General features: G+C 48.3%; 1 protein-coding gene and 1 long non-coding RNA gene across 2 annotated transcripts in view; one reads left to right on the top strand and one right to left on the bottom strand.

The window, feature by feature from the left end:
* The window catches only part of LOC114515347 (NACHT, LRR and PYD domains-containing protein 1-like), a 233377-nt gene that overhangs the window by 48743 nt on the left and 160800 nt on the right, over positions 1-23834 (bottom strand). The window lies entirely within an intron of this gene.
* Positions 4183-14587, top strand: LOC118502114. The gene is made up of 3 exons (XR_004904786.1): positions 4183-4196; positions 12606-12608; positions 14459-14587. It is a non-coding gene; the product is annotated as an uncharacterized LOC118502114 (long non-coding RNA).

A 23834-nucleotide genomic window follows, 5' to 3' on the forward strand; every position in this document is an offset into this window, starting at 1 on the left:
TTTCACAACTATATATTTAATTCCTAAAGTAATATATATCTGCATTCATTTGTTGACACTAATACTGATGATTAAGGAAAACACCTGATCTTTCAGGAATTGCAGCTACCAACATTTTACACAAACACACTCTATCAATCTATCTATCTATACATAAACATACTCATTATATATATGTATAAATATACAGATTTACAGGGAAGTTTTTCAAGGTTCACAAAAGAATATGTGATTGGTAGTAAGAGACACAGAATGTTTATAAAGAAACTGTATTCTTTTTTCTTTACAGTTGAATTTTTTTTATAGCTTTAATATATAGTCTTGAGATGGTACATTACTGCAGTTAGAGAAATGGTCTGGAGACCTCCTGCACTTGCAAACTCCACTGAATGGATATTGGATAATAAGTGTTATGACAAGACTCCGCGTGCATTTATCTTTGGGAAAGTTCTGACTCATCGATGGGACAGCAATGACGTCAGGACTCACTGACTGCTCAGTGCCCGAAGGGAGGAGTGCAACAAATTTCTTACTAGTGTGATTTCCTCTTCTACCACAACATTTTTTATTATATTGCAGTAATAAATTTAATGAGTAAAGCTGCAAGAGGAAGAAAAGGACAAAGTGTTAAAAATAATTGTACTTAAAATACTTTGGTAATGGATACACAATATAAAAGATGTAAATGATGACATCAATGCCATAATATGGGGCGAGTAAAAGGGTAGAATTTGTGTATGTGTTGAAATTAAATTGTTATAAGATTAACACAGATTGCAGTAAGTATAAGATGTTTTATGTAAATATCATGGTGTACAAAGCAAAACCCAGATACACAAGAGACAAAAAGAAAGAAATCACAGCTACCACTGTAGAAAATCATCAAATCACATAGGAAAACAGCAAGAGAGGAAGGAAGGAATAAGGGAAGTACATAACAGTTACAAAAACAATAAAAAGTCCTTCCCTCTCAGTTATTTAAATGCTAAAGCGTTAAACTCTCCAATCACTCTATGGAGGGGGGCACAGTCTGGCTGAAGGGATAAAAAATAAAAACAAACTAATGATAAACCCCAAGACCTGACTACTTGCTGCCTACAAGAGACTCACTTCAGCTTTAAGGACACAGATAGACTAAAGGAAAGAGATGTAAATACATTCAATGCAATTGGAAACTGAAAGAGAGCAGGATTAGCTGTAATTGTATCAGACAATGGAGCCTGAGCCTGTGGCCATCAGCTCCAGGGCTTGGGAGCAGCAGGAGTGAGAGGGGGCACAGGAGGAAGGGGAAGAGGGAAGGGGACATGGAAACTGGGGTGGGGTCCTTCCCAAAGCAGCAGCAGACTCGAGGGAGAAATCGCTGGTTCTGGGTCCCAGCCCTGGCTCTGTTTCCAAGTGCTGTGTGAGTGTGGATTTGGATGCTGGGATGAAAAGAGAAAGAGGCCAGGGTGTGGCTGAGATTTCAGCCTGCTGACTCAGTGTGGTGAAGGCTGAAATGACAGAAGTCAGGAGAGGGAATGGGCTTGGGCTGAGGAATAAGCCTGCCCTCCTCTTAGGGTTCACTTGGAAAACAGAATCCTCCTTGGAACTTTGTACCACTCTGACCCCATGGAACTTCAGAGTCACTGAGATCAGCACCTGAGCTGCATCTGGGTCAGGACCCTGTTACACATGGCACCTGGCTGGGTCAGTTTCACTGCCTGGCCTGCATGAGTCTCAGTCTACCTTCTGTCAAATCAGAGGGCATGTGATCTCAACACTGGAATGTTCCTGAAAGATCATTTCTAGGCCTACTGGCCCCACCACCCCATTCTGGCTCCTCTGTCCTCCTTATGCAGCTTCCTGTCCCAGGTCCTCCTGCACTACAGCCTCACCTGGGTGCACACCCACTGGCTGCCTTGCAGACCAACCTGGGCTCTCATGCCAACTCAGCAAGCCTCTCTTTCCAGCTCTGTCCATATGTCAGGCAAGAGTTTCAAGTTCTTTCTAAGTCCTGGAGGGGCCCCAGTATTCAGGGTCATAGTGTTTCAGTACCGTGGTGGAGGGGAACCCTATTGAAAGTTCCACTTGGAACCAAGGAGTAGAGGGATGGGGCAGACTGGGCTGTGGGAAGTGGCTAAGGAGGATGAGGCTGGTGAGCAGGGTGGGCAGGAGCCAGGGCACTGACGCTGGGGTCCTCCAACCAGGAAGAACCAGGAAGCAGAGACCCTGATTACTGAGAGAGGCCAGGAGGACCAGTGTACCCACTGCAGCCTGCCCCAGCCTCTCATGCAGAAGGACACTCTGACACTGCCGGGCACAGTTCCTGACCTGGCTCCAGGGAGTTTGCATCTGTGTGCCGGCTCTGCCTCTCCCTCCCCATGTAACTCACGACTTCTCTCTGTGCCTCAGCTCCCCCCACAGGAGGCTAAAGCCTCTGCCTCCCATGGCTGCTAACAGTAGTGGCATCCTCAGTGGTAGCAACTGTAGCAGCAGAACAAGTTATGGGGCTCTACCTAGGAATAAACTGTGTGCTAGATGTCTAACATGGATTCTCTGTTTCACCCTCCCATAGCCCAGGAGGCAGGTTCTTACTTGCTCACTTTACAGATGGGGAGATGGGTGCAGAGAGTAGAGAAGCAACTTGCCCACTGTGGTGGTGCCAGGATAGGAACCTGCTTCTCGACCACTCCCTCCTGTGCTTATAGCCCAAGACCAGGCAAGTCCCTGCTTGGGAGGTAGGTGTTAAACCCACATCCTTCCTGCAGGTGCCTTCTGAGTGTCAGCCTGTGGTCCCTCTGGCCCTCTGAGCTCTCCCTCCCTGGTGCTGTGTCAACCACATGGGTTTCTGGGAATACCCTTGGCCAGTAGTGAGTTCCAGAAAGGCCCCTGTGCCGCAGCAAGCCTCTTAGCTCTATCCTGGTCTGGGCCTGGATCACCCTCTGAAAGTGCAGTTGCCAGTCAATGCCCAGAGGGAGGACTGATGGGGTTCATGGGGGAAAGGGGGTACGCACAGGAGATAGACAGCACTCAGAGGGCACTTTGCCTACTCACCTGACTCCAAGGCTGCCTCTTTCCAGACTTGGGCACACAGCTCACTCAGACCCATCTGCTCCCAGGTCTGCAGGGCTAGGACCCAGGCCTGCTGCTCCCCGTATTGAGCCACCAGGAGTGAGGCCACCTCCATGCTATCCACCTTCTCTGGTTGATTTGTGGTCACACCAGGAGGCTGCTTGCAGAGATCCTGGTCGTGCAGCAACTGCTGGAACTCCTTCAGCTGCTCCTTCGTCATTAACTCCAAGTTTTGGGCCAGCTGCTGCTGGACACTATCCACCATCTCTGCTTCCCTGACCTGGTTTGCGAAAAAGGCCTTGTCTGCCCACCTGGACTTCTCAGTCCTGGCTCTGAGGGCATTAGGACTGATCTCTGGGGAAGGGGTGTAGTGAGGGGCATCAGACAGGCAGAGAATAGCACTCATCCTTGGGACCAACCACCTCCCAGTGCAAGACTCCACTGGGGTTGTTATCATCACCTGGTAAACTGCTGTTTGGCATTGAGAACCCACTTCGTAAGCCCCAGGGAATCTGCCAATGGATGGTTTTGGGGGAAGGGAGGTGGAGGCGAGAGGCAGGGAAAGACTCTGGAAGGAAGAGTACAGAGGGGCTGGGGGACACTGGGAGGGGTCAGGTTACTGAGCCACAGGGTCAGGGCTGGGACCATCAGGAGAGTGCAGGGGAGGGATGGGGGATGGGATGTTCTGGACACTCACTGTTCTGTGCTCCTCAGTCTGCCTTTTCCCAGTCCTGAAGTCCTGGAAGAAATTAACACCAGCATTGAAACCGGAATGACCAGTTTTCAGGACTGGCTGTGGCAGAGTCTGCTCCCAAGTGTGTTTTGTTGTTCTGTTGATCTGCCCTGTTCTGGTTTTTCCCAGGCTTGGGTTGGGCCTGCCCCTGGCAGGTTCTGTAAAGGAACCTGCCAGTTTCTGTGACCCCTGTCCATTCAGGTCCTTTTTCTGGGTTTTCCGGGGCTGGGTCCTGCCCCTTCATGTGGCTATTTTGGCTTCTGCTGCTCGTGAACACTAGAGGGTTTTTCCCTCCTCTCCTTGTCTGAGGTTCCTGGTGCCTGGTCTCCCTGGTTGAGCTCCAGGGAAAGGCTCCTGCTTTCCTGGAGGATTAAGTCTGAGGGGCAGAGAAGAAGGCAGCCTCCTGCAGTTTGTGAATAAACCTGTAAATGTTTTCCTAGGAAATCAGGCTTGCTGAAGTGCTGTGACTTCTGGATGGAGCAAGCTCCGTGTCTGGTTCCACTCCCCAGTTTGTTGAGCTAAATGTCTAATTGAACAGAATTACTAAATAGGGTTTGTTGGGAAGCACTTCTGGAGGAGTCTGTTTCCACTGCCAAAAGCCAGGTCACCTAGGAGGAGCTGTAGGAGGCTGCAGTGGCACTTGGGAAGAGAAGGCTGTCATGGATGGGGCTGCTGGAGGGTTTTTCCCCTTCCACTGGCTGAGGGCTTGGGAGAGGCTGAAATCATCATGCAGGGGAAAACTGTAATGGGAAAAGACACTGGCATTTGGGCTGCCTGTCACTACCAAACACAATAAGCAATGACAGTGATTGAATCTCTATGGGCGCTTCATTCAGCTGACCCGTGATACCCTAACAGACCATCTTGCCTTCTCTTTCTAGGCCAGACTTTTTATACCAGGGCATAAACAAGGCATGGTGAGGGCTTTGAGATTCAGGGAGGATTAGGTGAAAGAAGCTACAACATTCCTGTCCTGGGCAGTTAGCTGTTCCTAGGGGAGGGTGGTTGTCTGTCTCTCCCTGGAACACAAAGGCCTGGATGCCTCCAGTTGTCCCCAGGCAGTAATCTCTAGCAGTGCCCCAGGAGGTCGGCTGTTTTCCTGGGAGCCAGGATGGGCCTTATCTGTAGTTTCTGAAACAAAAGCTTTAACATAAACATTACTTGCTAGACTTTTAACTTTTTACATTAAGCTAAAATTTTCCAAGTCTTGAGTCCCCTATCAAAACCACTATGGCATTTATACATACTTTGCTGTTATTTTTAAATTATAGTTTATATTCAGTATTAGTTCCAGCTATATTGCTGCATAGTGATTGGACAGTAATATATTTTATAAACCAATCCCCACACTATTTTGAGTACCCACCCAGCACTGCACATAGTTATTATAATGTTTTGTTCCTTATGCTACGCTTTATATCCCTGTGACTATTTTGTGATCACCAGTTTGTAATTCTTAATCCTTTCACCTTACTCACTTAATCCTCCTTTTCCTCTGGCCACTGTCATCCTCCCTCAAAGTCCCCTTCTGTACAAGTGATAGTGATAAGTCTCCGATGGAAGCAGAATCCAGGGGTTATGCACCTTCTACAGTTTAGTGAAACCATCTGATAACAGGAAAAATAAAATGGAATGAGCATTGCTTAGGAGAGTCACTATAAGTAGTCAGGAGCCTGTTAAGCACATGAGACCTACACACACCTGCTTCTGAGCTGTCAGAGTGTTACAGAACAGACCCGGGGTGGGGAGTGAACGATATACTATTACCAAAAGGATCCCCCTTTTTCTCTGGGGGTTCACCCCACCCCGTACTAGGTTTGCTTTGCCTGCCGCCAGAGGAAAGATGTCTCTCAATGCTAGAGATTGGTGAAAAGGAAAGGAATTATTTATTTAAAAGTTATACAGACTTAGAGTAATGACTCAATGTCTTCATTAAAATACTAAAGTTCTTTAGAATACCCACGAACACACACAGCCCTTCCTTCTCCTCTTTGCCCCATCTGGGGTACCATATCTCAGGAAAAGAAGTAGAAGTCCGTGATTCAAGCAGTCCCTTGGTTCCGGCACCATCCGCTGTGTTGGCGCCGCAATCTCCAATTAATCCAGAACAGTGTGGCACCTTCTCATGGCCCACAAGCAAGAGCCCCTTCACTCCTTCTCTTCCAGGCAAAGTCTCTCCTGCTTCCTAAGCCATGTGGCAAAAGGGAGCAACCCAAGCCTCATGGTTCTCCCCTTGCATGGCTGCCATGCCTGGGTTTAAATCCCAGTGCAAATCTTCCCCTGCAACCCCATTTCCAATTCGTCCTACAATCAGTTACACCTGCCAGCATTCCCGTATCCTTCCAGCTTTACTGGGCTGCCACAGTGAGTCTAGGCAGGTGTGGCCCCATGGCATGGAGCCAATCATCTCCAAGCTCTCACGCAGGTGCTATAACCAGGAAGAGTTGCTTCCCAGTTACATCCTGGGTGGATGTCACTCCCATGCCCCTGACTCAAAGCATGACCACAGCTATTTAACATCTATGAACCCAGTTAAAGGCTACAGATATGTTAAATGACCATGCCAGAGGTTAATTGCAAAGCTGTTGCTATGCAAAACAGTTCTCAATGGCTCTGCTCCATGGGCCCCATCCCCCAGCTCAGACTGGTGGGGGTGAGGACATCATATATATATATTTTCTCTAATATTTCCTAAATGCTCTGAATTCTGGATCCCATTACAAATCCCTATGTGGGTCCCCTCCTTGGCTGCACCCCATTACAAGAGCTGCTCGACCTGATGCTGAGCTCTGCTCAAGGCTAAGCCATAACCATCCTGGAACAACCACAGCTCCATGGACACATTTGGGCTTCCTTCCTTGTAGTTTCTTTCTTAATATATTTTATTGATTATGGTATTACAGTTGTCCCATTTCCCCCTTCACTCCCCTCCAACCTACACACCCTCTCCTACCCACATTCCCCCCTTTTAGTTCAAGTCCATGTGTCATAAGTTCTTTAGCTTCTACATTTCCCATACTATTCTTGCCCTCCCCCTGTCTATTTTCTACCTACCATCTATGCTACTTATTATCTGTACCTTCCCTCTGCCTCCTCCTTCCACTGCCCTGTTGCTAACCCTCCATGTGATCTCCATTTCTGTGGTTCTGTTCCTGTTCTAGTTGATTGCTTAGTTTGTTTTTGTTTTTGGTATGGTTGTTAATAATTGTAAGTTTGCTGTCTTTTTACTAAACATATTTTTTATCTTCTTTTTCTTAGATAAGTCCCTTTAGCATTTTATATAAGAAGGACTTGGTGATGACGAACTCCTTTAACTTGACCTTATCTGAGAAGCACTTTATCTTCCCTCCCATTCTAAATGAAAACTTTGCTGGATAGAGTCATCTTGGATGTAGGTCCTTGCCTTTCATGACTTGGAATACTTCTTTCCAGACCCTTCTTGCCTGTAAGGTCTCTTTTGAGAAATCAGCTGACAGTCTGATGGGAACTCCTTTGTAGGTTACTGTAACCTTATCTCTTGCTGCTTCTAGGATTCTCTCCTTCATTTTTACCTTGACTAATGTAATTATGATGTGCCTTGGTGTGTTTCTTCTTGGGTCCGACTTCTTTGGGACTCTCTGAGCTTCCTGGACTTCCTGGAAGTCCATTTCCTTTGCCAGACTGGGGAAGTTCCCCTTTATTATTTGTTCAAATAACTATTCCACTTGTTGCTCTTCCTTTTCCCCTTCTGGTACCCCTATAATTCGGATGTTAGAATGTTTCAAGATGTCCTGGAGGTTCCTAAGCTTCTTCTCATTTTTTTGAATTCTTGTTGCTTCATTCTTTTCTGTCTGGTTGTTTTTATTCCTTCTGGTCCACTCCATTGATTTGAGTACCAGTTGTCTTTCTATCACTATTGGTTCCCTGTGCATTTTCCTTCATTTCACTTATCGCAGCCTTCATTTTTTCATCTAATTTGCTACTAAATTCAACCAATTCTGTGAGCATTCTGATCACCAGTGGTTCGAACTGTGCATCTGATAAGTTGGCTATCTCTTGGTTGCTTAAAGTATTGGCTCTGGAGCTTTGATTTGTTCCTCCATTTGAGCCATTTTTTTTTTTTTTTGCGGGGGATGGGGGTTCTGGTTGCGCCTGTTCTGTAGTGAACAGCAGGGTCTTAGGTGTTCACCAGGGTGGGGCAACCCAGTCGCTGGGTTGTGATGCTATATGTGGGGTTGGGGTCCGAGAGGGAACACTGGTGCCTGCTCCTCTCTCTGTCAGATTTCAGTCCCTTCCACCCCTTCCCCCAAGCAAACTGGGCCTTTCTGGTGCTAATTCCCATGTGGGTGGGCTTGTGCACATTCTAGGACCCCATGGGTGTCTCCAACGCACTCTCCTGTGAGGCTAGGAGTCTCTCTCAGCACCACAACCCCCACAGGTGTCCCCAATCAGTGTTTCAAGGCTCTATTTCCTGGTGCTGGGACCCTAGGTTGCGTAGTCTGTCTCACTGCCCAGTTTTGCCTGGTTTATCTGTGCTCAAATGTGGGACTGCCTGGACAGCCAGCCGCCTTGTGCGCACTGCCTTGCTTCACAATCACCTTGCTCACTGGGTCTGCTAGCTGCCTGCGCACCCAGGGTCTGCTCATTGCGGTCTTGTGCCCAGGATGCCTTATGCACCCAGTGCCACTGCTTTTGTGCCACGACCCCTCTCTGCCTGGCTGCCCGACTCTGCTCTTCCTATTGGTCTAGATGAATGTGTATATTTTAACTCCTTGGTTGTCCAATTTCCATACAGTTTAATTTTCTGTCAGATCTAGTTGTTATCTTATTTCTAAGTTGTTGCTGACCTCATTTTGGTTGTGCAAGGAGGCACAGTGTGTCTACCTACACTTCCATCTTGGCCGGAAGTCTTCCTTGTAGTTTTTGTCCCTTTTGTTTGCATGCTGGAAAAAATCAATCCGTTTTAGCCTAGTGTCAACTGATAGTCATAGGCACCACCACTTCAATGCCAACAGGAATCCCAAAATTGAGGTGCAGGAAAGGAAACTGTGTTCAGTGCAAAACAGCTCAATTGTGATACAGCTTGGCTGTGAAAACAACATGCCTGTGAGGAGGCCATGGGCCAAGTGGCCTTGGGGCCTGGTCCTCTCCAACTAGAGGGACCTGATGTGTTCCTCACTGTTCGGCTCTGTGCAGTCTGCTCTGGCCTGCAGTGGTCTGCTCATTCTGCTCTGGCATTGCTGTTTGAGCTCCAGCCAGGCAAACACACTCTGTGGTGGAACAACACAATGTGCTCCCAGAGCTTCCCAGGGAATGACTTATATGGACAGAACTTCCTGTCCCTGGTCCCTGACTGGTTTGTCTTTATGTAAATGAGGCCTGCAAATCCCCACAGTTTGACTGGTCCAAAAGTACTGTCCTGTTTGTCAGAATGGAGTCACCTCTGATTGCTTGGTGACATCTAAGGTCCAAGGAAGGCCAATGGAGATACAGCTGTAGCAGCTCTGATTGGACAGGGAAAGCTTCAGACCTATTGACTGAAATAGGAATCCAGGGGCTGCTTTACAAGGGCTGGCTCAGACAGCAGGAACACAGTGCAGGCAGGGAGTTCAGTCCAGGAGGCAGGCAGCTTAGTGCAGGTTGCTCTCTGAACGCAGGTTGCATGAGAGGCCCCTCATGCCAATAGAAATGGCTGCTAGCCTTTCAAAATGGCACACTAAGGTCTCTAAACTCTATTTCCCCATCTGCTCAGCTAGCCCCAAAGCTAGCAGAGCACTGGACAGTTGCATGTCCTTCTTAATTAAAACAGCTTCCTTAAGCTAGTTTTTGTTTATTAAAGACGAGTCCTAGATCTCATGCACTTGAAAAGCAATCATGTTGGTTTCTGTTATTTCTTCAATGGGCATGAGCACTCATTTGTTTTGAGCCAATAAAATAGGGCTGTTTTACAACCTAAATTTGAATTTACAAATATATGGCAATACTACCTGGTAGCAAAATATACCTTATCTGTAGTATCCATACAGAGACATGCATAAAGAGATATCATAATGATACAAGACAAAGGAAAATTATGGATTCAAATATGTTTTCTGGAAGATGCACTAAATTAAGTTCTTACTCTAGTGGCCAAAATGTTTCATGCTATAGCAATTTCTTTAAAGCCTTTTCTAAAACCGAAGAAGGCATTTTATTGTCTCTGACAGGTTCAAAATCCTCTATTTTAGGGATTCTCCTTAAGATCATCTTACCAACAAGCACACACACACACAAAATGGAAAGCTAGTGTGCACAATCAAGCTGGAAGCCTCAGAAAATGCAGTGTCCCCCAAAGGCCTGAGTGTTAAAAGGGGCAGATTTCACTGGGAGAGGAGGGAAAGCCTGAGGATAGAAGGGTCCATGCCCTTTGGGACACAAAGAACGTGGGGGAGAAAAAGAAATGGAGCAGTAGGTGGCCAGTGTGGCAGGGCAGGTGGAGGTGGGAAGTGAGGAATCTTCTGAGGGTCTTCAGTAAAGCTGGCTTTGATTCCCATGTACAAGTGTACCAGAGTGCAGCCAAGAGGGGGGCCCCCAAATAGGGATTTGGAATGGGGTCCAAAACTCAAGGCGTTCAGGAAATATTAGGATGTCCTCAGCCCCCCACCCCCACAGGTGTGGGTTGGGGGAAGGGACAAATGGAGCAGGGCCATTGAGAGCTGTATTGCATAGCAACAATTTTGCAACTAACCTCTGGTGTGGTCATTTAACATATCTATAACCTTTAACTGGTTACATAGATATGTTAAATAGCTGTGGCCCTGCTCTGAGCCAGGAGGATGGAAGTATCTTCCCACCAAGACATAACTGGGGGCAGGTCCCCCTAGTTACAGCACCTGCGTGGGAACTTGGAGAAGATTGGCTCCATGACATGGGGCCACACCTGCCCAGACCCACGATGGCAGCCCAGTAAAGCTGGAAGGATATGGGAGTGCTGGCATGTGTACCCAACTGTGGGAGTGCTACAGGGTGCAGCCAAGAGGGGGGACCCCAAATGGGCATTTGAAATGGGGTCCAGAACTAAAAGTGTCCAGGAGATTTTAGGATGTCCTCACCCCCCACCCCCCACAGGTGTGAGTTGGGGGAAGGGACACAGGGGGCAAGAACATGAAGGGCTATTTTTTTATAGCAACAGCTTTGCAGCTAATACATGGCATAGTCATTTAACATACCTATAGCCTTTGGCTGGTTGTTTAGGTATGCTAAATAGCTGTGGCCATGCTCTGGGCCAGGGGGATGGAAAGGGACTCCCCCCTCAAGATGTGACTGGGGAGCAGGTCCCTCCAATTACAGTGTCTGCTTGGGAACTCAGAGAAGATTGGCTCAATGACATTGGGCCACATCTGCCCAGAGCCACGATGGCAGCCCAGTAAAGCTGGAAGGATGTAAGATTACTGGCAGGTGTAACTGATTGTAGGAGGAGTCGGAAATGGGGCTGCAGAGGAAGATTGACGCCGGGATTTAAACCCAGACTTGGCAGCCATTGTGCAGAGAGGAGCACTCACCTGTGCCAGTGCAGGGAGGGAGAACCATGAGGCTTTGCCAGAGTGGGGATTCCCATGGTTATTGGGCAGGGAGAGCCACGCGGCTAGGGCAGTGGAGAGAGAACCTCAAGGCTTTGCCAAAGTGGAGACCCCTGCAACTTTAGTAGGGGGAAGCACCACCCAACTTTAGCAGAGATCCCAGAGACACAGCTGATGGTGCCGGGAACCGAGGGAGGCCTACCAGCGGAGACGGATTACTGGGAAGAACGGGGGGCTGCCTGAGTCACAGATTTCTATTTCTTTTCCTGAGATATGGTACCCCAGACTGGGCAAAGGGGGAACAAAGGACTGTATGTGTCTGTGGGTGTTTTAAGGGACTTTGGGAATTTGATGAAGACATTAGGTCACTACTTTAGGTTAGTATAGCATTAAATAAACATTTCCTTTCCTTTTCATGAATCTCTGGCACTGAGAGACATCTTTCCTCTGGTGGCAGACATAATGAGCTTGAGGGGTTCCTTTTGGTAATAGTATATTGCCTTTGGCTCCCCTTAGCCCCTTGTTGTTCTGTAACACAAGGGAAGAGGAAATGTTTTCCCACGAAAACATTTTGTTCCAGTTCCATAGGTGCTGGTTTCCTTTTCTCACCTATCAAGGCATTTCCCCAGTAAGAGGAGTTCTTTTTTGTTTTGTTTTTTTTAAGGGACAGTAGTGTCTTGGTTTTATCTAGTGCTCTCAAGCTACCTATTTAAATACAGTGTTCCTGCTGTTTCTGGGAGGGACATTATTTTTTTTGTTCTAATTCAGTGTGTGAATAGAGAAGCTTTTAGGTATCAAGGAAGCCCCATCTTGGCCAAGAAAGCTTGAAATCTTATTTGATATTTATCCAAAAGCTAACCAAATACTATTCTCTGACCTGCAATTTTTGTCGATTTCATTAACCAAAGTGCCCCATGCTGCCACCAAGTGGTGGCTGCTGAGCATGGCGAGTTTAGGTGTGGGTTTCTCATTTTTCACTTCTCCTTATGGTTGGTGACCTCTCCCCAGTGCCCATTAAATGTGAATGTCCTCAGAGGCACCCTTCCTTCTGCAAGCGTATTTTTTGGTGCCTGTTACTTTGGGCATCCTTATAAACCTTATGGGCAAAGTTTGGTTTCAACCTGGAGAATCCCCTTCCTAGGTACCAAATGTGATGAAGCAAAGCCCTTTCTGGAGAATTCTTTTTTACTGACAAACACAACTGAGGGATGCCCCTCCCATGCATCAAACCTGAATCACACAGAGGGGCACTCTCAGTGCAAATGTTGAACTAAAGTCACCAGGGTGTTACAGAACAACAAGGGGGGCCTGGGACGATACACTATTATGGAAAGAAACCCCCAGGTCTGTTATGTCTGCCATCTATAGGAAAGATGTCTCTCAATGCCAGAGATTCGTGAAAAGGAAAGGAAATCTTTATTTAATGCTATACAAACTTAAAGCAGTGACCTAATAACTTCATCAAAATCCTAAAGTCCCTTAAAACACCCACAAATAGACACAGTCCTTCCTTCCCCCCTTGCCCAGTCCAGAGCACCGTATCTCAGGAAAGGAAATAGAAGTCCTTGGCTCAGGCAGCCTCCCCCCCCCCCCCCCCGCCTTTCTTCCAAGTAATCTGTCTTGACTGGGAGGCCTCGCTGGGTTCCCGGCACCCTCAGCTGTGTCGCCCGGATCTCTGCTAAAACCAGGTGGTGGTTCCCCCTTCTAAAGCTGCAGGGGTCCCCACTCTGGCAAAGGCACATGGTCCTCTCTCCCAGGGTCACAGGAGTCCCCACTCAGCCAAAACTGCGTGCTTCTCTCCACAAAGCTGCGGGGCATGGGGGGGGGGGCGGTCGCCACTCTGCCGAAGTTTAGTGGTGACTTTCTGCTAAAGCTGCATGGTGATTCTCTCTTGCAGGGCTGCGGGAATCTCCTCTCTGCCAAAGCCGCGTGGTTCTCCCACTCAATGGCTGCCTCGTCTCGGTTTAAATCCCCCGCGCCAGTCATCCTCTACTGTCCCATTTCTGACTTCTCCCACACTCTGCCACACTTGCCCTCAATCTGCTGTCCTTTCCAGCTTTTCTGATCACCATCGTGGGTCTCGGCAGGTGTGGCCCCATGTCATGGAGCCAATCTTCTCCAAACTCCCATGCAGGTGCTGTAACTAGGGGGACCTGCCCCATAGTCACATCTTGGTGGGGAAGTTACTTCCATTTCCTTGGCTCAGAGCATGGCCACAGCTATTTAACATATCTATGTAACCAGTTAAAGGTTATAGATATGTTAAATGACCACACCAGAGGTTAGTTGCAAAGCTGTTGCTATGCAATACAGCTCTCAATGGCCCTGCTCCATTTGTCCCTTCCCCCAACTCACACCTGTGGGGGGGAGGTAAGGACATCCTAAAATTTCCTGGACACCTTGAGTTCTGGACCCCATTTCAAATGCCCATTTGGGGTCCCCCCTCTTGGCTGCACCCTGTAACAAGGGGAGGGCCCCTTACCAAAACTGAATAGAGTCTCTGAAACCTCAACCACCAGATGGGCAATCTTAGATCTGAGGGGACTTACCTGAGACCTGCAGGCACCACCAAGTGGACAAATTGAGCACAAGAGGTTCATGCAGGCAACAGATGCATTAAAAAAATTTATTTATTCATTTCTGGAGAGAGGGAAAGGGGAGGTGAAAGAGAGGGAGAGAAACTTCCATAGGTTGCCTTTCACATGCACCCCAACCGGGGATCAACACACAGCCCAGGTATGTGTCCTACTAGGAATTGAACTGGTGATCTTTCAGTATGCAGGACAACACTCCAACCAACTGGGCCACATTGGTAAGGGCCAGATGCATTGGTTCTAGGATGGTGTCAGGAGATCAGATCATTGCCCCGTGTTAGGTGTCAGTTGTGGTCACATGCACCAATAGAAACCCCCAATTTGGGATGCAGTGAGGAAGGAGTCTTTGCTGAGTGCAAATGGCTCAGCAGTGACACTGCACAGCTGCAGAACGACAAGACTGTGAGAGAGCTCAGCAGTGTTACAGCTCAGTTATGAGTCAGCACACCTGTGGAGCAGCAAGGCTGCCAGGTGGCCCGCCCCCAGTGAGGTGGCTCAATGGGGCTGGACAGCTCTGCTGTGCCCTGCTACGGTTTCATCAGCTACTTGTGCTCTGTGTGCTCTGGGCTGGCAAGATGTCTTTGCTGTTTCAGCTCCAGCCAGGGAAACACAGTCTTCAGTCTTCTTGGAAAGAGAGGTTGAGTCGTCCCTGAGCCAAGAGGAGCTGACTTTCAGAAAACAGTGCCCCTTGTCAGTCCTCGATTGGTCCATGCTCATGCAAATGAGGATTCACTATCCTCGTAGTATTTTTTTGTCCCAAAAGTACTGTCCTGATTGGTTGAAAAGTATCTCTTGTAATTGGTCAGTGAAGATGGTAGTGGAGGGTGTGGGGGATATAGAGAACGGCTTTGATTGAACAGGGAATGATTCAGTGATATTGGTTGAAACAGGACTGCAGGAACTCCTTAGTCAGGGCTGGCTCAGGTGACAGGAGCACAGTGCAGGAAGGCAGATCAGGGTGGGAGGCTGGCTCCTTATTGCAGGCTTCTCCCTGAAGTGGGGTTTTAGGGAGAGCACCTGTTACATAATAGCAGCTGAGCACTGTTTTAAAATTTGAGCCCATTTAACCACCAAGAGTCCTTCTTGGCAGGTTTCTTCTTTCTCAGGATGGAGAGGAGGTTGGAGTGAGGCTACTAGCAGGTCATTTTATTGATTAATTTGCTGGGGAATTGTTAATGGACGTATGTGAAGCTGCTGCCCAGTCAGAGCCTAGAGGCTTTGTGGGTGTTGCCAGGTTTGTATCCAAATACAATGTGTGGTGTGGAAATTGTCCCATGGGAGCCAGAGCAATAAAGCTCCTCTCTCACGCATTCACCAAAGGGCATTTTCATTTGCTTTTTTGGAAAGAGAGAGGAAGGTAAGAAAAAACATCAATGCCAGAGAAGCATCAGTTGGTTGCCTGTGTACACACCCAGACCAGGATCCTTGCTGGGACCAGAGATCCTGTACCTGGACAGGGGTTTGCACACACCTGCAACTGGACCAGGGGTGTACCTGCAATCTAGGTATGGGCCCTGACTGAGAATTGACCTTGCCACCTTTTGGTTACTGGAGAATACTCAAACCACACCAGCCAGTGCACTAGCTGGTTTGCACTTCCAAGATCTGAAGCTGCCCAGAGAGGGGGTACAGAGGACCTTTGGCTTTTGAGGAAGGAAGGAATCCCTCCCATGGTCAGACCATGACTTCCTGAAAGTAGGCTTCTGTTCTAAAGAAGGTGAGGTGTCCCTGGGATCAAAAGCAATGGAGAAATTGCAATGGAGAAATCCACAGGCACAAGGACATGGTCATTAAATAATCGGTTGAAGCTGGACTGCAGGACTGAGAGATTGTCCAACTGGACTGTCTTTGCCTTTTATTGACCTATGATTGTGAGTGTGTCCTTTAATGGTCCTGCCCCATTCTTTTCTCCTAATAGCAGGCTTTCCCACTAGCCCTTCCTTGTCTTCCCATTGGAACCTAGTGGCTTCCTGAGCTGCCTCTGTGTTGTCCAGCAAGTCAATACAGCACAGTCTAACTCTAACATTTCCCACGTATTTCTCAACCTGCCCCCCAGCATTCTGACTTCTACTTTCATGACATACTGTGTCCACCTGCCTGTGATAATAGGTCCAAGGGAGGCCATGCTCTGCCAGTGCCTGACTGAGATGAAGTTTAGGGCTCTGATATCGAAGGGTCACTAGAACCAAGAGACCATCACAAGCTGGATACGTTGCATCAGATGGAAAAGGGTAGAGATTTAATAGACCCTGGAAAGGCATTCAGTTCACTAAGTTCCTGCCTCATTCCAAAAGGGATCAAGGGTGGTGTGTGTTTTTAGGACCCTTGGTTGCAAATAACAGAAAAGACACCGAAACCAATGTAAGCAAAAAAGATGACAATTAAAAGGAAGCAGAATGTCCATGGAACTCGAGGGCACAGATGAGTTGTGACTTTGGCAACTCAGTGGAAGCAGTGATGGAAGGCGGGGCATTCCGGGTGCCTATGGTCTCCATCCTTCATCCCTGCTGCTCTTTGCCCATTGGTTTGGTTCATGTTCTTTCCTGTTGCAGGCTGGCTGTGTCTGTTATTCCCAGAAACAGGCCCCTGCTATTCTCTCTGGGGTTAGGGGGAAAGGGTCAGCTGTGTAAACATGGCTATTCCTGCTACCACTTAGTCTGTGTGGGGAGTGGGGGCTGTCCTGGAAAAGGAGGGAGGGCTGGGTTGGCCATTCAGGAGGTGCCCACTACATCCACTCCTGGCTGTCACATGCACATACACATACCCCCCATCACCACACACGAGCATCACATACAACACCCTCAGAGTCAGGCTTTCCCTCAGTCACTGTATTTCAGGGATGCCTGGGCCTGCACAGCCCACTTTGGTCATGCAGAACAACAAAGAGTCAAGGTCTCTGCTGAAGGGACCCAGTCCCCAGACACTCCTGCTCCTCCCGGCAGAGGTGAGGGGGACAGTTCCTCTGAAGGGAGTGGACAGTCCCACTGTCAGCTGCCCTGGGAAGTGGCTAATATGGGGCAGGAGGATGTGGATCCCACCCTGTGGGATGCATGGGCCTGGTCCCGACACTGCTGTCATTTCTGTCAGGCTTTGGTGCAAAGTGTTGGCACAGATGCTCACCAGGGGGCAGAACACAGCTCCCCAAAACAGCAACTGGCTGCATCCCACCAGGAAGAGACAATTAGGCCTTCTTGGAGTTTACTGGGTACCACAGGGCATGTAATGAAATAATGACTGCAGGCCCACACAGAAGACTGGGAATTCATGGTTTAGGCAGTTGTAGTGGGTCTGATGGTAAGAAATGACAACCTGGTTTCAGATTCCTCTTCTGGGCCCCTAGAGAGCAGGGACACAGCAGCCCCAGCATGCTCCCTGGTGGATTTGCATTTCCCTGTTTGTAGTGACAGAGAGTCCTTTTCTTCACAGTGGCCTGGGGGGTGGGCAGGAGGCTGGGCTCTGGGGTCAGCTGCCAGAGGTGAATCCCAAATCCACCACTTAGTTCCTGTGAGAATTTGGGGACAACACTTACCATCTCTCTGCCTCCATTTATCTGTGACATGAGGATGATAGTGGTACCTGTTGTCATAGGGTTTGTGATGGTAAGTTTATGTCAGCTGGACTAGGCCACAGGGGCTGGATAGTGGGTCAAACATTTTCCGGGGTTTTTGTGAGGGTGTTCTTAGATGAAGTGAACATTTCATCTAAGAACACCAAATGTGTAATGTTTGGTGTAATGTTTGGTTAGGCAGGGTAGGGGAAAGTGACTTTAGTAGCATTGGAATGAGCAGTGCAGATTGCCCTCCACAGTGTGACCAGCCCCCTGCAATCATCTGCAGGCTGGAATAGAATGAAAGACTGACATCTTCTGAGCTTCAGGGCATCCTGCCAGCCAACAGCTGCGGCAGCTCTGCCCTGGGTCTCCAGTCTGCAAGCCCACCCTGCAGATGTTGGACCTGCCAGCCTTCATAATCGTGTGAGCCAATGCCTTAAACCAAATCTCCCTCTGTGGATACACACATCCTATTGGCTGTGTTTCTCTGGAGAACTCTGACTAATGCAGACTTGTCATTAAGGTTAAATGATTTATACATGCAGTACGTATGGAATAGAACAGGGATGGGTTGTCACATTAGCAGACTGTAACCTCAGTGTTTGCTCCTGTCGGGGTTCAGCTTTATGGATGCCTGTGTTCTCTTGCTCTTTGAACACGTCCCGGGGCTACAGAAATTGTCCTCCTACCCTCAGCCATGGTTGAGGGCAGTTTGGGTTGCCCCAAAAGTCAGGCACTTCTTTGTCATCAATAATGGACCAGGACAGGGCTGAAGCAGGTCTCCCCTGGCACAGCTTGGAATGTGGTTTGTTGCTTTTGTGTGGAAAGAACTCCAGACAGTAGTTCAGGTGATTTTGAGGTTATGTTTAGTAAAGCTTGGGACAGTGAAACAAAGGAAGGACTCAAGATAGAAGCTCAAACACAGTAACAGCAGTGAGTCCAGACTGGGCCACCTAGACCAGGAAAGGAAGTCAGGGTAACAGTGTGGAGCCCAGGTGGGGCTGCTTTGGCTCCCCGAAAAGTTAGGCATGAGGAGGTTTTCTGAGCTTTGGAGAAAGAATGTAAAATTGTGCTCCTGAGGAAAGGTGGTGGAAGGGGAAGAGTACACACTGGGTCTTTAGTCTTGAGGGTATTTATCTGTTTTCTGCAGGTGGGAATTTTAGGGCCAGTCTCAATCAGAACATTCATCATCTTCCCAGGCGTGTCCTGTAATGTGCTGATGCACCAAAGTGAGGTATAGTGGGGTGTGGGGTCATTCTCTGCTCAGCTTTACTTCTATCTTGGACTTGTCTGGATCTGACTGGGATTTTTTTTTATTCCTCTGACTTTATTCATTTTGAGGTTTGACTGGCACTAATGACACAAACTGGGTCTCTGCTATCTCTCTCCCTGACTAGGGTGATTTAAGCTATCCACTATCTAGTTGGGGAGGGGAGATGTGAACCACCTGCTTCTAAGTGGCTTTGGTTAGGCAGGGTAGGGATTTGTGATTTCTTATCTGGCTTTAATTGCTCAGCTGTTCATTTAACTGCTTTCTCTCTGTTTCCCTCATTCCACTGTCAAGGAATTTTTCTAGGTTCTCACTGACCTGCCTCAACAGAGGTGGCGTGGCAGGAAGGGGAAGCTGACCCAGACACCCTGCCTGCCATGACCCTGTGAACCTGTGGCCCTGACAACCATCACAGCCCCAGCTGGGAGTTAAAACTTGGAGGACAGTGTCTGGGACAGGCCTCGAGCAACCAGGCCCCACCATTAGCTTCCTGTTGAGAAGAGCAGAGCTTCTTTAGGAGGATCTGGATTTGACCTTGAGAATGACGTAAACTAGAATGTATACATGGGCTCTGTCCTGTGCAATGTGATGCCCAGTGCAAGGCAAATAGGTTTGTCCTGAGAATGTTCTTCCATGCTTCTCACGCACTTACACGAGGGCTCTGGCTGCTTGGTGAAGAAACAAGCTCTGTGACATACTGGCATATCTTTTGTCTCTTAATAACATGAGGATTTCAAATTCAGAATGCAGTCATATTCCTGCCACATGCAGCAGAAAACTGCCCACAGGGCAGCGGGTCTGGTTTACATTTAAATAGCAAGTTCATTGTGCTGCTTCCTTGTCCTTGGAGGAGTGCCAGAGTCCTGGGTGCAGAGTCCTCATGATATTTTCGCTTCTGCACAGGCTCATCCTACCTGGGACCAGAAAGCAGCCACAGCTTCCTGAATCTCAGGAAAAGAACATTCTTTTCAAGTACAGGCGTCCCACTAAACCCCACTTTCATTAGCAGACATCTCCGAGACTCAGATCCAAAGTTCAGGAGCTCCCTCAGTCCTAGGAAGATCCGAAGAGTCGGCTAAATGTGTGGAACATGTGAGCATGTGGCCTGAGCAACGTATCAGAGTCTACAAGGCGGCTCCAGTGCCCGTGTTCGTGAAGCTGACAGGACAGCTGTCACAGGGGTTGTCTTTTCCCTTCTTTAATGTTATTAATATTTTTTGATGTTTGTGCCCTAACCCCTTCTGATTTCTCTTTTGGGGTAGTTGTGGAGCATTGGGATGTGCTGACCTCTGTACCCACCCAGTGAGCAGGGAAACTGAAAGATGATGCCTACAGCTCATTACATATTCTGCTGGAGCCAAACACTGATCCGACCTCGTACATGTATGTCGTTTAACCCTTGTAACAAGCATCATAGTTGGGGAGGCCATAGAATGGACACCTTTGGCTGTGTGGTGGAGGGTAAGGAGAGTGGGTGAGGCCCAGGTAGGTGGCAGGAGAAGTGACTCTGAGGGAGGAGGGGGACAAAGTGGGGAGGGATGACAAACTTGGGCTGCTGTGTATTGCAATGGGGTAAACTGAGTGGAGCTTTGCTCTCACCAGTTGAGAACGACATTGGTGCAAATGACTCAACACCAACGGGTTTAATTCTAATATTATCGATTCACTGGGGCCCTAGGGGATGGCCTACTAATGGGGGAATTATTACTTGGGTGGGTCTTTGAATTCCATGAACAGTATAGTGGCCAGGAAGGGAATTAAAGGATATATTTGGGGAATGTCCTTTATCATTTACTTATTCATAAACCCTCACTTAACACCCACTGTGTGCCAGGAACTGCCCTAGGCACTGGCAATAACCTGCTTAGACATGGCTCCTGTCCTCAGGATGTTTACCATCTAGTGTGGAGGGACCAGGAGAAAAGCTGCTGCGACAATGCCATGTGCTGAGTGTTCTGATGGGGTGGGGGACACAGGGTGCTCCAGGAGCACTGGGCAGCGGTGCCTAAGCCAGCTGCAAGGACATGGAATCACTGTGCACAGCAGAAGTCATTGAAGTGAGGCCTAGACACCATTCCCCCTGCAGCCTCCTTCACCCTCTCCTGGCTCTAGGAATCCAGCTAAACTTCAAAAATCACAAAGCACAACTTGAACTAACAGAAAAACCAAGCTCAATGTTGACAAGTAAAAAATATATCTGTTTTTGTCCCTATTTACAAGCTATTAAAACCACCAAAACGTCCACTTCCATGGTGTGTCACCAGCAGAGGTACCAGCTCCATTTTCTCCTCAATTCTCCCTGCATCTGGGTGGTATGAGAGGGCTCTCAGCCTGGCTGTGGTAGCCACTGGACGGGGAGCATGGGTGAGGCTTCTACAAGGTTTGCAGGTGTCCTGTCAGCTGCACATGCACATTCCTGACATGCTGCCATCTCACCTGGACCTCTGGCCTGTGAAAACCAAGGGAGGCAGTCTGGGTGGCCATGGGGCGATCTTGGACATGGACATGTAATGCCCAGCAAAGGCATCACTGACGTTCCATAACTTCATAATAGAAGGCAGGTCAGAGGCCAATTTGTTTAGAGGCGAGGAAATGGAGACCCAAAAAGCAGCCAAGAGAGTCAGGACTCACAGTCAGGTGAGGAGCCCCCTAGTCTTCTTGGCCCTACTTCTTCTGGAGTTCCTTAATTAGGTAAGGATGGATATCCTCTAGTGCTTGGTAGAGTTGATCTTTGCAGGCTTTGTCCCAGGAGTTCCTGAAGTTGAACAGCGTCCTCATCTTGCGTATATTGGTGGGCTCAGCCTGCACCTTCTGATACTGCTCATCGCTCAGCACCTGTCCATGTAGCCTGTCCAGGACTGCTTCCACCGAAGTCACTCGAGTGATCAGTTGCTTCCAATGCTGGTCTACAAAGTGCAGCTGAGCTGGGGCATCTGGGGGTGAAGGTGAGGTTGGCAACAAATAAAGAAGAGCTTCTACTACAGCCTCTACTTTCGATACCTCACCTCTAACTCTGCACTCACCTTCTCTGCCTCCCTGGGTGCTCCCACCCTGTGAAAACATGGACCACCAGACACGTGGTCCATGCCTCTGCCCCCCTCATGTCAGCTTCCAGCCCAGCCTTCTACTGGAGCTGGGTGTGGGGTTGGGTTCATGATGGAGGCATTTGAGGTTGTTCTTTGGAAGGTACCAGGATCTCCAAGGGCAAGATTACAGACAAGAAAGGATTTCTGCCCAGAGACACACTCCACTCTCCAAGGCCAGATCCCTGGAAAAGTTTGCAAAGGGTCCCTTTCTTTCTCTTCTCCCTCCCCTCCAGGAGCAGAGAGCACACCCCAGACCAGCCATGGCTCCTGTGGTCTCCAACAGCTGCTACTGACCTGTATGGTGTGCAGGGACCAGAGAAGTTTCAGGTCTGAGGTCTCCTGGAGGAAAACAGACAGGAAGAAGCTTCTGTAACAGTGGTAGTCATTAACACAAACAGGAAGCCTTTAAACTGTGACATGTGTCTCACTTCTGAGACCTTTGGATTCTGAGAACAAGGTACAGACAGACTCATTCTAACAGAATTTAGAGAAAGGGTTGCAGGTGAGTCCATTGGTCAGGCATATGGAAAAACTGAGGCCCAGAGGCCATGATCAGAGAGAGAGAGAAAGAGAGAGGGAGGGAATAATTTCTACCTGAACACTGCAGACATATTTTACTTCAACGTTAGCCTGAATGGAACCCTGGGGGTGGAATAACCGAGTCCTTGGTAGATAATTTCAACTGTGAGATCTCATTTTCTGAGTGGAAGTCAACCTTCTTGTTCCAGTTTGGCCTTCTAGACTTATACTGTTTTTGTTTTTCTTTTTTTTATTGTTCAATTACAGTTGTCCTCATTTCCCCCCAATTACTCTCCTCTGATCTACCCACTAGGGGTTTACTTTGCACTGTATATTTTGGATTTGAAGTCAGAATTAAGAATCAATATGAAGAAAATTGCTCGACTTCCGGCAAGATGGAGGAATAGGTGGACGCACCGTATCTCCTCGTACAACTAAGATTAGAAAACCAATAATTTACAACAATAATTTACTATCAGAATAACACCCAGATCCGGCAGAGGATTTATCTGAATGGAAGTCGGGCAGACAAGAAGTTGAAGTAGACGCGTTCATCTGGACTGGTAGGAGAAGACGAGCCGGCGGGCGCGGGGCTGGCTCGGGTCGGCAGCGTGCGGAGGTCGGGGGAAGGTTTGGCGCAAAATCGGTGCAAAAGCCATCAGGCGTGTAGGAAGGCAGCGGTGATCCCTGAGTACGCAAGCTGCGGCTGGCAGACCCAGAGGGGCAGCAATTGTGGACCAGGGCAGAACTCGCAGCCCGGAAGCCCAGACAACGGTCTGAGTCCAGGGGAACGGAACTACCGCCATTGTTTTCTCCTGCCCCGCTCCCGCCCCGCCCCCACATATAACGTCACAATCTAGCGACCGGGGTGCCCAGCCCCGGTGAGCACCTAAGGCTCCGCCCCCCACCGTAACAAGAGCGACCAGACCGAGAAAAAAAAAAAAAAAGGAGAGACAGGGGGAAAAAAAAATATGTTTTCAACAGAGCAGATCAGTCCCCCAGGACTCATCCTTTTGAGCGACCAAGAATTAGCCAATCTATCAGATGCACAGTTCAAAACACTGGTGATCAGAAAGCTCACGGAACTGGTGGATTTTGGACGAAATTTAGATGAAAGAATGCAGATTACCATAAAACAGATGTAGGAAGACACGCAGAGGAGAGCCAATAGTGAAAGGAAGGAATATGAGTCTCAAAACAATACAGTGGACCAGAAGGAAGATAGAATCAACCAAGCAGGAAAGCATGATGAAATAAGAATTCAAAAAATTGAGGAAAAGATTAAGAGCATCCAAGACACCTTTAAACGTTCCAATATCCGAATTATAGGGGTACCAGAATCGGAAGGGGAAAAGCAACAGATTGAGCACATATTTGAACAAATAATAAAGGAGAACTTCCCCAATCTGGCAAAGGGAACAGTCTTCCAAGAAATCCAAGAAGCTCAGAGAGCCCCAAAGAAGTTGGACCCAAGAAGAAACACACCAAGGCAC

The sequence above is a fragment of the Phyllostomus discolor genome, chromosome 8 (assembly GCF_004126475.2).
Source record: "Phyllostomus discolor isolate MPI-MPIP mPhyDis1 chromosome 8, mPhyDis1.pri.v3, whole genome shotgun sequence".
In the NCBI taxonomy this organism is placed as follows: domain Eukaryota; kingdom Metazoa; phylum Chordata; class Mammalia; order Chiroptera; family Phyllostomidae; genus Phyllostomus; species Phyllostomus discolor.